Here is a 13,139-nt window from a genome sequence, read left to right on the forward strand (position 1 = left end):
CAGATAAAAGGGGAGGGGGACCTCCCCTATCAGTGGACTGGGGAAGCGGCATGAGAGGAGAAAAGGAAGGGAGGGCAGGATTGGGAGGGGAGGGAGGAGAGGGCTATAGCCTGGATACAAAGTGAATAAATTGTAATAAATAAATTTAAAAAAAAAAAAAGAAAGGTTAATATGCAGAGAGTGTTTTCAACTGCAAATGTTCTTCCTACCACTCATACTCTGCAAACTCACAAATCTATTAGTTTATAAAGACAGCCTCTGGGGCTGGAGAGATGGCTCAGTGGTTAAGAGCACTGGTTGTTCTTCCAGAGGGCCTGGGTTCAGTTTCTGGTGCTTATATGTCATATAACAACCATCTGTAACTCCAGTTCCAGAGAATCTGATGCCCTCTTCTAGCCTCTGTGGGCACTGCACACACATGGCACAGACAAACAGGTAGACAATACACTCATGAATATAAAATAAAAATAAACTAATAAACTAATAGTTTTTTAAATTAAAAATAAGAACAACCTTTGCAATTGTCTAAATGGTACAGGTATTAGACTTATTTTCTTTTCTGGTTAGGCACTTTTTAGTCTTAAGTACCTGAGAAACTTCTAATCTATAGGAAACAGTTGAATCTAAAATTGGAAAGGCAGCTTCTCAACTGATGTATTTCTTTCAAGGGGCTATTTAGTTACATTATTTTCTCAAGCATGGGTAGACCAGATGACTTGTCCTGAGTAATGGAGTCCAATTATTACTGTATCCATCAACTTTTTATGTCTTCTTTGAATTTATTTACTGATAAAGTCTTTTCCTCTAATGTCAGCACTATACATTTAATACAGCTTTAGAAGAGAACTGTATCCTGCTCTGACTCATATATCACTAGCAAAGATGCAATTCTCAACTACAAGCACTAAAATAGGCCTACATTTTATCATCTAGAAAGCCCATCCATTTCAACGCCTATTCTCCCACATGTATGTATGTCATCAGAATGAGCCAAGACATTAAAAACTCTGCAAGTTCTGTGGCCCACCCAAAATTATATTATAAGGTAATAGTTTTCTTTCAGATCTTCAATTTGTGCCTCACATCATATAAGGAATAGTGACCAGTGGTAAAGCAGTTTTATTTTACTTTTATTTGCATTTTTCATGCTGAATTTATTTCCACATGTCTCTTTATTCAGTTTCCTCCAGGTTATCTTTTTTTCTATGTAAAACTTCCTCTTCTGGCTTGGGAGCAATTTGTTCCTTTTTGATGAAGATCATCTCAGCTCTACCAAGGCAGTTCCTGTGTGCCTTCATCTAACCACAAGCCTTGTAAGTACACAATGTGTCTCAAGTGCTTTGTTCATCTGGATGATACGTCCAGTGACCAGAGAATCCACATCTAAAACTTCAGGTCCAGCATTCCTTTGCCTTTTAAATCATTTGGTATTAGTCATTTCTTTCACTGCTATGACCAAATAACTGGCAGAAAGATCGTAAAGGAACAAAGCATTATTTGGGCTCCAAGTCTCGGAGAGACCACCAATCCACTGTGGTGGTGAAGGTATGGCACATGGAGCAGCAATGTCTAAGTTGCTAGTGCATACAGCAACAACCCCTCACCCAGGCAACAGCGAGAGCTAGAACCAGGAGTAAGCACAACCTTCAAAGGCCCACCTCCAGTGACTGACTTCCAGCAACTATATCCACTTCCTAAAGACTACACATTCTTCAAAAGGGCACCACAAGCTGGGACCAGACACTCCAAACAGAGCCTGAGGGGACATGCTAGATTTGAGGGGAAAAGCTGTGACCACAAACCCTGTGTCCAGGCCCTACTTTTGACCTAGAAACACCTAAAATTTCACCACTGTAATGACAGCATGGGACACAGCTACCGGTGAGTTCTAGGTGCCACCCAAGCCCAGGCTAGTAACATAATAAGACAAGCATATTTCATTTGTTTATGATAAGCACTAAAAGGGTGCACTCAGGAAAGGTAAGTTTTTGCCGTGCAATACTAAGCTATTGTCTAAGTAGTATTCTGAACTGTTTTGTTTTGTTTTGTTTTGTTTTGTTTTGTTTTGTTTTGTTTTGTTTTGTTGGGACAGAGTTTCTCTGTGTAGCATTGGCTGTTCTAGACATCACTCTGTAGAGCAGGCTGGCCTTGGACGCACAGAGATCCACCTGCCTCTGCCTCCCGAGAACTGAGATTAAAGAGGTGCACCACCACTGCCCGGCATGTGCTCTGGACTCTGGGGTATGAGAAAGCGTGTATGGGGATTCAGGGTCTGACGCTGTGCTTTGTGCTGACTCTCTGTGGCAATGAGTGACTTGGTGACTGCTGCTCACCGATTAATGAAACTGATGAGAGAATCCCTTGAAGCAAAACGTTTCTGAAGTCCAAACCACCTGAACAAATCATGGTGTTATTGGCATTACACATTCTCCTGGACATGAGAAAGAAACAGCCATGCTGTGATCCTACATCATCCCTGGAGGCCTGAAAACCTTCCCTGCCATCATCTCTGGAGGCCTGAAAATGCTCCCTGACAGAGTTTCCTTGCAGAATCCAACAGTGTCGTTTCCACCCCAGGATGCTTTCATTGCGTTCACCTGAGAGTCAAAGACCAGTCAGAGTTACATAGGATGATAGAACAAACCAGACAGAGGAAGGACATCTCTGGGCATCTCAGGTTTCGTCCCTTCACTGAGGTTTGATTAGTAGGCTGCAGTCCCTGGTTTGGGGTCCACTTCTTTGCTGGCCTCTTCTTGATAAGCATGTATTCCCTTAATCCTGAAAGCATAATGTCTGTTTCTAGACAAGTAGAAATAGGTTCTTCTCTCAGTTACTTATTTATAAGCCATTTGAATTTGAGTATAAATTTTCCAGCACTCATAATTCATAAATTCCATTGTTGTTGAGATTCTCAATATATTAATTCTGCTGTTTAATGAGCTAGCTTGCTCTAAAGATATTAAAACTTGCTATTGATTGTTGCATGGCACACTGTGTTCATCCTGTCTCCTGCCTATATATGCATTCGTCCAGAGAATTACCTTATTACAACTCAAAGTCCCAGAAGAGGAAAGCATTTAATCCAACTGTTTATAACTTGAAACAAATGCAGTAATTGGTTTGGGCAATAGAGCTGGAGCAGCCAGCTATAATATTAATATATAACTTGACAAAATATATGTGAAATACTGTTATAATATGCTGCTTATTGCTGCACTAAAATATTCAAGTATTAGCAAATGTGATCATGTTTTCATGTATTTTAAATCAAACATCTGTTTTGCACTCTTTTAGGAAAGGATTTGTATAATTGATTCCCTTTTTTGTTTGGAATTAGGCTAAACAGACAGCAGAAAGCTCACAGGAGCTGTCCAGACACCTGGGGTAAAAATAAAAAAAGAACTATACTTTTTGATGTTCATTAAAAACCACCTCCCAAAAGGATTTTTGAGGGAATTGTTTGAAGAGCTGTGGCAGTTTAGTTGTTCTAGCAATGAGGCTTTATTAAAATGAGAGAGAACTGGAGATGTTAGGAAAGAAATGGAATTTAAAGGGAATTTTAAACTGAAATGCAATTTTATACTGCAGTTCCTGTGATTAAGACCATTATGCAAGTTTTCATAACAACTGAAAATCTGATAGACTTCTGATGACCATCCTCTTACCCTCCCTGGCCCACCATAAGCTCTACCCATTCGCAATCAGGTTTATGGGTTCATGAGGGAGACCGTCTTCAACCCTCTTTAGGAATACATGCTCACTAAGAAACACCCAGTAGTGTTTCTCAGTATGTTGGTTCCCTATGCCTAGTGAGATTCATAAATAAACCTAATTTTATTTTATAACTGTGAAAGAAGAAAAACAACAGTTTCAAGGATAGGAAGGAGGAAGGAAGGAAGGAAGGAAGGAAGGAAGGAAGGAAGGAAGGAAGGAAGGAAGGAAAGAAGGAGGAAGGGAAAGAAGGAAGGAAGTTTCTCAAATTTATGTAGAGACTTTGGCCACACACAGCAGGTTAGGTGAGGAACAGAGCATGGTCCACACAGCATTGCATCCCTTATATTAACAACAGAGAGAACTAATCAGGTGAACTGAGTATACATATATAATGGGCTCCCCGTGGAACTACAGAAACCCAGCCTTCTACTTAACGTCCAAAGGTTTATTTTTAAAATAGACCACGAATTAGATCACAAAGAAAATCTCAGCTAACCTAAAAAGGTAGTAACTTTAAACCTAACTATCTCAAATCATAGTGAAATAAAATTGGAGACAAATAACAATAAGCAAAAACCCTTAATACCCAGAGATATTTAAATTCCCTTCAACAATTGGGTGAAAACGAGATCAAAGAAAACATTTCAACTGGACTAATAAAAAATGATAATGAAAATATCAAGTGATTAAAGCAGTGCTCGGAGGAAATATCATAACTATAAATAATTATTAAACAAAAAGGGGTCTGGGAAAATATCTCAGTTGGTAAAGTGTTTGCCACGCAGACATGAAGAACTGAATTTGGATCTCCAGCACCCACACACACACAATAAAAAAAAAAAAAACCCGCAAATATACACAGTTGGATAGTGGAAATAGAGCTACAAATTACCACAAATAGAGAGAAATTAAAAACAATTGCAGAATAATGTTTTCACTTGCGTTCTGATGCTGTGATAAGCACCATGACCAGAAGGAACTTTGAAGGAAGCGATCTATTCCCTTACACATCTGATCACAGGCGGTGTGTGAGGAAAGCCAGGGCAGGAACCCGAGCAGAGGCTGGAAGCATGGAGGGGTGCTGCTTCTTGGCTTGCTCTCCATGGCTTGCCCAGGCTGCTCTTCTGCACAACAAGCACTGAGCTATTCAGTTTCATAAAAACATTAGGTTGAAATCTGTGCAATCATCATTTTATAGATCAAAATAGTTAAACATTTGCGATTCCATATGTTCCAAATTCCTGTCTGAAATTTTAGATAAAATTAAGATAATCAAAACTATAACAAAGTATAATTAGAATATAATCCAAATAGTAAAATGTGAGTGTTTTTACCAAAGACCAGGATTTTTTGTTGTTGTTTTTTCAGGGATTTTTTTTTACCTTTTTTATTTTTATTAATTACAGTTTACTTTGTATCCCCCCTGTACCTCTTTCCCACCCCCTCCCAATTCTACCCTCCCTCCCCCTTCTCCACCCATGCCCTTCCCCCAGTCCACTGATAGGGGAGGTCTTTCTCTCCTTCTTTCTGATCCTAGTCTATCAGGATTCATCAGGAGTGGCTGCATTGTATTCCTCTGTGGCCTGGTAAGGCTGCTCTCCCCTCAGGAGGAGGTGATCAAAGAGCAAGCCAATCAGTTCATGTCAGAGACAGTTCCTGTTCCCATTACTATGGAACTCACTTGGATACTGAACTGCCATCGGCTACATCTGTGCAGGGGTCTTAGGTTATCTCCATGCATGGTCCTTCGTTGGAGTATCAGTCTCAGAAAAGACCTCTGTGCCCAGATTTTTTTGGTTTTGTTGTTCTCCTTGTGGAGCTCCTGTCCTCTCCAGGTCTTACTGTCTCCTCCTTCTTTCATAAGATTCCCTGCACTCTGCCCAAAGTTTGGCTATAAGTCTCAGTATCTGTTTTGATACCCTGCAGCATAGAGCCTTTCAGAGGCCCTCTGTGGAAGGCTCCTGTCCTGTTCCCTGTTTTCTCCCTCTTCTAATGTCCATCCTCTTTGCCTTTCTGAATGGGGATTGAGCATCTTAGCCAGAGTCCTCCTTCTTGATTAGTTTCTTTAGGTATACAGATTTTAGTATGTTTATCCTATATTATACGTCTAATATCCACTTATGAGTGAGTAGATACCCTGTGTGTCTTTCTGCTTCTTGGATACCTCACTCAGGATGATCTTTTCCAGTTCCCACCATTTGCCTGCACATTTAATGATTTTCTTGGTTTTTATTGCTGAGTAATATTCCATTGTGTAGATATACCACAATTTCTGTGTCCAGTCCTCAACTGAGGAGCATCTGGGTTGCTTCCAGCTTCTGGTTATTACAAATAAAGCTGCTACAAGCAAGGTTGAGCAAATGTCCTTGTTGTATATTTGAGCATCTTTTGGATATATGCCTAGGAATGGCATAGCTGGATCTTGAGGTAATACTACTCCTAATTTTCTGAGAAAGCACCAGATTGATTACCAAGATTTTGACTGGATTCACTACTAAGAATTTTCTGGGGATCCTAGCCAATACTATGAATAATCATAATGATAGTTAATATTTGCTGAATCCTATTTCTGGGAACTATTACCAATCTGCTATACATATTATCTTCTTGGATGCCTCCAGAAGCCCCATGAAATAAGTAATATTTATATTCCAGGTTACAATGGAGACACTGTTATGGATATAAACACACTTTTGTTTTTATCCCAGGTGTGGGGTGTGGGACTGATTCAGATGGTCCACAGTAGCAGACTATTTGCTTCATGTGGGCTCTGAGAGGAGCTCTTTGCCAGCTGCATATAGCTTAAATCTGAGGACTCTGGAGAGAGAATAAATGCCAGAGCCCAGAGAGTGTGGAGGAGCTCTGAGAAAGAACAATGCTGCTGCTGCTTCCCCCTTCAGCTCCTGTTGCTGCTGTTGGAGCGAAACAAGAAGTTGGAGATCTCCTGAGAGGAGGATTGGACTGGCTCCAAGGATTGCAACAACCCTAACCAGGAGGCAGCAGCTAAGAGAACTGCCTACCCTCTCCCACAACCCTTTCTCTCACCTACCTGGTGTTAGGGTGTTGGAAGAGATTGAGATGGAGAGGAAGAAAGAGATACAAAAATGTAAATAAGAGTTTTTAAAAACTACAAGCCACTAAAAGTTCAGAGAGGCTAGGTAACTTCTGCACCATCACAGAGTCCAAACCGCACCCAGACACCTACTCCTTCTCACTATATAAGAAATAACCAGACAAATATTGCAGATTCAGCGATAAAATTGTATAAAAATACATTTGAAAAATAAATAAACCACCATGCTCACCTAGCAGGAGTAAAATAATTAACAAAAAAATATGCTTAAAAGTTAGAAACACACACACACACACACACACAAAGGCACTCACAAGTAGGGTATGGAAAGAAAAAATATTTTCTTCAGGAACATTGTTCATTTCTAGTTTAATCTTTCTGTATATAATCATTTAAATAAATGCACAAATTCTATATTAAGATCACTTTTAAAATAAATGTACACATATAGTTACAAAGACAGAAAGATATTTTTAATATTTAGAAATCATTAAATGAAAAATCAGCTGAGTCAGCATGTCAGTTGTATGAAAGAAGACTTTAATTAACTTTTTAATAAAATCTTATTTTTAAATAATAAGCCTAAAGATATTGGTTTCATTCAGATGAATCTACTGAATAATTAAGAGTAAAAATAACCAAAAAGGGCTTGTTGAATTTTGTAAAGTTGTAATTTTTTTCCTTTTGTGTAATTTTATTGGTTAACTCCTATAGAACAAAATTAAGTAGTAAATAGTGGGTGGGAATTGTCGTGATTGTCTGCCTTTTAACTTTTAATTTATTTTCCCATCACTAGCAATCATGCTTGTGCCTGGATGACACCTACCATATAATATATATATGGTAGATCTTTTATAGGTATACAAAATAAACTCATCACCTCATTGTTTTTTATGCTACTGAACTTCTTAAAAGATATCAACCCAAGTTATTCCTAGTTTTCTTTTTTTCTTTTTTGTGGCTTTGATGCCCCCATTTGAATCCCGTCTCTCCTTCACCATCATCCTTTCTTGTCTTTTCTGTTCCTTTTTGATAGAAGAAGATGGCTCAGAAGTTCTATCCACTTAAACTCTTGTAGTGTATAGTCTTTTTCAGTCCACTTACATCATCCTAAATTAGAATAGCTGCCCAGAAGTTCTTCCTTATGTCTGTTGTCTTATTGATATTTCCATTGCATGTCAAATGTCAAAATGATTAACTCCAAGATAGAACTCTGCATTCTTTCTTCATAGCTATAACTTTATTGATTTCTCTTCATAATTGGCAACACCATGTACCCAATTGTTTAAGCTAAAAGCTTTTTCTTTGCTTTTCATCATCCTATATCCAATGTACTGTATAGCACTTTTGGTTGTGCCTCTAAAATAATTCTTCACTTTGTTCTTTTCTACATTAGATAAGCCACTCTCGTGGCCTCCTAAGAGGTCTCCTGTTTTGTTTCCAGTTGTCTCATCCAACACTCACTCTAGTCCTTTGTACGTTTTGGTCTCAAAACGTCATTTTAAAGCACATAGTACATCTTGCTTCTTCTTTACCCAGAAGAATCACATAAGCTGAGTTCTTTTTATAAAGGCAGTTGGTTCCAAAGATTAGGACACTTACATCTTAGGAGCTTCATGGGAAGTAGGGTACATCTGCCTACTACAATAATAAACAAGAAAAGAATCAAGGAGTAAGAGAATGGGCCAAGAGCCAGGGGCTATAGTGTGCCTCATCTAAGATCAAGATTATCACAGTTAGTCAAAATGGTGAGACCCAGCACTGCCTATATACTGAGAAGCTTTTAAGGAGCCCAACACCTATCCTATACCCCAAACTAGATATATATAAGAATCTCTTTAAAAGGATGCAACAGAGTTTGTTTGGGGCTCTGGGATTAAATCCAGAGCTTCCCCCATGCCAGACAAGAGCTCTACCACTAAGCTGTACTCTAAAGGCCTAAGGTTATTTCTAAGATTCCTAGGAAATTCCTAGCTTGCAAACCCCTGGAGTATCCCTTGATGATGGCTGAGGACCTCTTCCTGTGGTGTTACTATTTTTTTAATTTTTATTTATTTATTTTGCATCCCAGTCATAGCGCCCTTCCTTCTCTCCTCCTGGTCCCTCCTCTCCTCCCTCTTTCCCCTATCTCCCCTCCCCTACTCCTAAGAGAAGGGGAGTCCCCCTCCTACTCACCCACCCCAGAAAATCAAGGATGCATCAGGATAGAGTGCATCCTCTTCCGCTGCCACCTGGTGAAGTAGCCCTGCAAGGAGAAAGTGACCAAAAAGTATGCAACAGAGTCCGTGTCAGCCCCCATTCCCCTTACTAGGAAACCCACATAAAGATCGAGCTGCCAATTGGCTCCATCTGTGTAAGGGGCCTAGGTCCAGTCCATGCATGGTCCTTGGTTGGTGCTTCAGTTTCCACAGGCCCCACTGGGCCCTGGTTAGTTGGTGCTGTTGGTCTTGTGTAGCTCCTGTCCCCTTTTGGTCCTTCTGTCCTTCCCCCCCACAAGACTCCCTTCACTCCACTTAATGCTTAACATTTGGTTGTGGGTCTCTGCATCTGTTTCCACCATCAGCTGGATGGATCCATTCAGAGAACAGCTAGGCTAAGCTCCAGTCTGGAAGCATGGCAGAGTATCGTTAATCTTGACAGGGGTTGGCTGTCTCCCATGGGGTGAGTCTCAGATTGGGCCAGTCGTTGATTGGAATTCCCTAAATCTCTGCTTTTTGTCCCTGCACATCTTATAGGCTGTATAAAGTTTGGGTTGAAGTTTTTGTAGGTGGATTGGTGTTCCCCTTCCTCTATGACTCTTGTCATGACTCTTGCTACTAGGAGTCTCAGCTAGAGCCACTCTTCTCTCCTCCCAGTTGCTACCCTGTCCTAGGTCTCCAGGTTGTCATAGAGAAGACCCTGCTCAAGGTTTCTCTTTTTTCTGCAAGCCCTCTGTCTTCCTGCCCCTGCTCTCCTCAGGCCTAATAGTGACCCTCATTTCTCTCCACACTCCCTCTCTTGCCCTGCTCCCCCTCTTCAACTACTTCTGTTGTCTATTCTATTTCCACTTCTGAGTGGGAATTAAGTACCCTTCTTTGGGTCTGTGAGTTGTAGTGTGTTTATCCTGTACTACATGGCTGAAATTCACTTATAGGTGAGTACATACCATGTGTCTTTCTCAGTCTGGGTTACCTCACTCAGAATGATCTTTTCTATTCCCACCCATTTGCCTGCAAATTTCATGATTTCCTTGTTTTTAATAGCTGTGAGGCATTCCATTGTGTAAATGTGCCACGATTTCTTTATCCATTCTTCGGTTGAGGGACAACTAGGTTGTTTCCAGATTCTGGCTATTACAAATATAAACTGCCTCGAACATAGTTGACTAACTGGTGTTACTATTTTTGAAATGGGAAATTCTTCTCCTTGGAAGGGATCCAAGCTCTTCTGATTGGCTAACTCTTACTTCCAGACACTTTCCCACCTTGTGCCTCTTCCTCCACTCAGTCCCTGAGATCTTGTTTCCTTCCAGTCTCCATCCTTCTGGGGCATATGAGCTGCTACAGGAAACTCTTCCATCACCATCCCAGAAGTGTGCCTTCTCCATGTCCCTGGCCCAGTGTCCATCTCCTTTAGCAGCTATGAAACATAGCAGATATGAAACATACAGATATTGCTAACACAGCTCCAGGTAAGAAAAAGGGTTGAATCATAGAAGAAAGGTAGGTGCACAGAGGGATATAAAAATCTAAGAGCTAAAACTGGGCATAATAGTTCATACCTGTAATCCCAGCACTTGGAAGGGTGAAGGAAGAATATCTTTGTGGAATCAAGGGCAGCCTGGCTTTTGAACTAAAACTCTGTCTAGAAAGAAAGAAGGGAGGGAGGGAAAAGGAAGAAGAAATGGGAAGGAGGGAGGGAAGGAAGGACATAATTTTTGAGAATTAGGAGTTAATTTTAACCTAAGTAAGTATGTGCTTGTGTCAAACTGGATGAGTGAGAAGTCATGATAATTTTCATCACTGAAGAATTAATTATAAAAATTAACTTTCTATCCTGATTCTCTAAAAGGTTGTAACAAGTGATTATTATGAATCACTTATATATCAAAAAGATGATTGCTCTGCTGCATGAATGTACATGTACACATACATATATATCAGAAATGTATCAAATTAATTTATAAATTGCATTTGACAGAAATGCTTATATTTAGTCATATGATATTAGTATTTTAGTGTTAAAAAGATGGTCATCTTCTAACATCTTAAAGAATTAATAAAGAGTATTATTTAGTTAATCGTATCTATTATAATTATGTGTATCCAAATATCATTAAGAAATTTTTATCTAAGAGGGTCAAATCCATTTCTTGTCTGTAATGTATCTGACTACTGACAACTGATTCCTGCCCTGTCTGGTAATTCCTAACAGAGTCTTAATCATAGGTGACCAATAAGGTGTGTTCTAGACCAGTAATGAGTGATTAGCTGGAATATTTTCAGGATGCGGCTCACTGCTAATAGCAGAACAGAAGATCCCTTTTCCAGCAGGGGGCTCTCTCACCATTAGAAGTACAGATCAGAAAAGTTTGAAATTTTATAGCTCGCCATTCACTTACTCTAACAAAAATATTACTGAGTTCTGGCTAACTACTAAACTCCATTATTTTCTGGAGAGATGATACAAAGGCCTTTGTCCTCGTGGAAATTAGTTCTCATGATATCCGAGTTTTGGCCACCTCTGCCACAAGTAATCATTGTTTTCAAAGCAAAAGCTGTTATTACGAGAACATCCATTTGGGGAGAGGGAGGTTTGGGTTGCTGGGAAAGTAAGCCCTTTGGAAATAACTTTGAGTATGTATTGCATTTGGCGCTGTGTTCTGTGCTCTGAGGAATGTGTTGATTCATGAAACTAGAAGAGCAATTGCAACAGCTCCTTGGGTGCCCTCTCCTGAGATCCAGCCAATATTGGATTCTGAAAAGAAGCTGATCTAGAGATAGAAGATTCCTGGGCTAAAAATTTCAGGACTCTGTGCCTAGGAACTACAATTCTTTTTTATTTTTATTAATTACAGTTTATTCACTTTGTATCCCAGCTGTAGCCCCCTCCACCATTCCCTCCCTCCCTCTTCTTCTCTTATGCCCCTCTCCCAGTCCAATGATAAGGGAGGTCCTCCTTTCCTTTCATCTGACGCTAGTCTATCAGGTCTCATCCAGACTAGCTGCATTGTCTTCCTCTGTGGCCTGGTAAGGCTGCTCCCCCCTCAGGGGGAGGTGATCAAAGACCAGCCCCTGAGTTCATGTCAGTCCCATTAATAGGGAACCCTCTTGGACACTGAGCTGCCATGGGCTACATTTGAGCAGGGGTTCTAGGTTATCTCCATGCATGGTCCTTCGTTGAAGTATCAGTCTTACAAAAGACCCCTGTACCCAGATTTTTTTATTCTGTTGCTCTCCTTGTACAGCTCCTGTCCCCTCCTGGTCTTTCTATCTCCCCCTTCTTTCATAAGATTCCCTGCACTCTGCCCAAAGTTTGGGTATGAGTCTCAGCATATGTTTTGATACCCTGCTGGGTAGAGTCTTTCAGAGGCCCTCTGTGGTAGGCTCCTGTCCTATTCCCTGTTTTCTCCCTCTTCCAATGTCCGTCTCGTTTACCTTTCTGAAAGAAGATTGAGCATCTTACCCAGGGTTCTCCTTCTTGATTAGCTTCTTTAGGTGTATAGATTTTAGTATGATTATACTACATTATGTGTCTAATATCCACTTATGAGTGAATATACCATGTGTGTCTTTCTGCTTCTGGGATACCTCACCCAGGATGATCTTTTCTAGATCTCACCATTTGCCAGCAAATTTCATGATCTCCTTGTTTTTAATTGCTGAGTAATATTCCATTGTGTAAACATATCACAATTTCTGTATCCATTCGTCAACTGAGGGACAGCTAGGTTGTTTCCAGCTTCAGAGACTATTACAAATAAAGCTGCTATGAACATAGTTGAGCAAATGTCCTTGTTGTATACCTGAGCATCTTTTAGATATATGCCTAGAAGTGGTATAGCTGAATCTTCAGCTAGCACTATTCCTAATTGTCTTAGAAAGCACCAGATTGATTTCTGAAATGCTTGTACAAGTTTATATTCCTACCAGCAATGGAGTAAGGTTCCTCTTTCTCTACATCTTCTCCTGCATGTGCTGTCACATGTGTTTTGTTTTTGTTTTTGTTTTTGTTTTTGATCTTAGCCATTCTGATGGGTGTAAGGTAAAATCTCAGAGTTGTTTTGATTTCCATTTCCCTGATGAGTAAGGATGTTGAGCATTTCTTTAAGTGTTTCACTTATGGACACCTGATTATTTACAAAGATGCCAAA

This window comes from Psammomys obesus, unplaced genomic scaffold (assembly GCF_907164565.1).
Source record: "Psammomys obesus unplaced genomic scaffold, mPsaObe1.curated_primary_1811, whole genome shotgun sequence".
Taxonomy (NCBI): domain Eukaryota; kingdom Metazoa; phylum Chordata; class Mammalia; order Rodentia; family Muridae; genus Psammomys; species Psammomys obesus.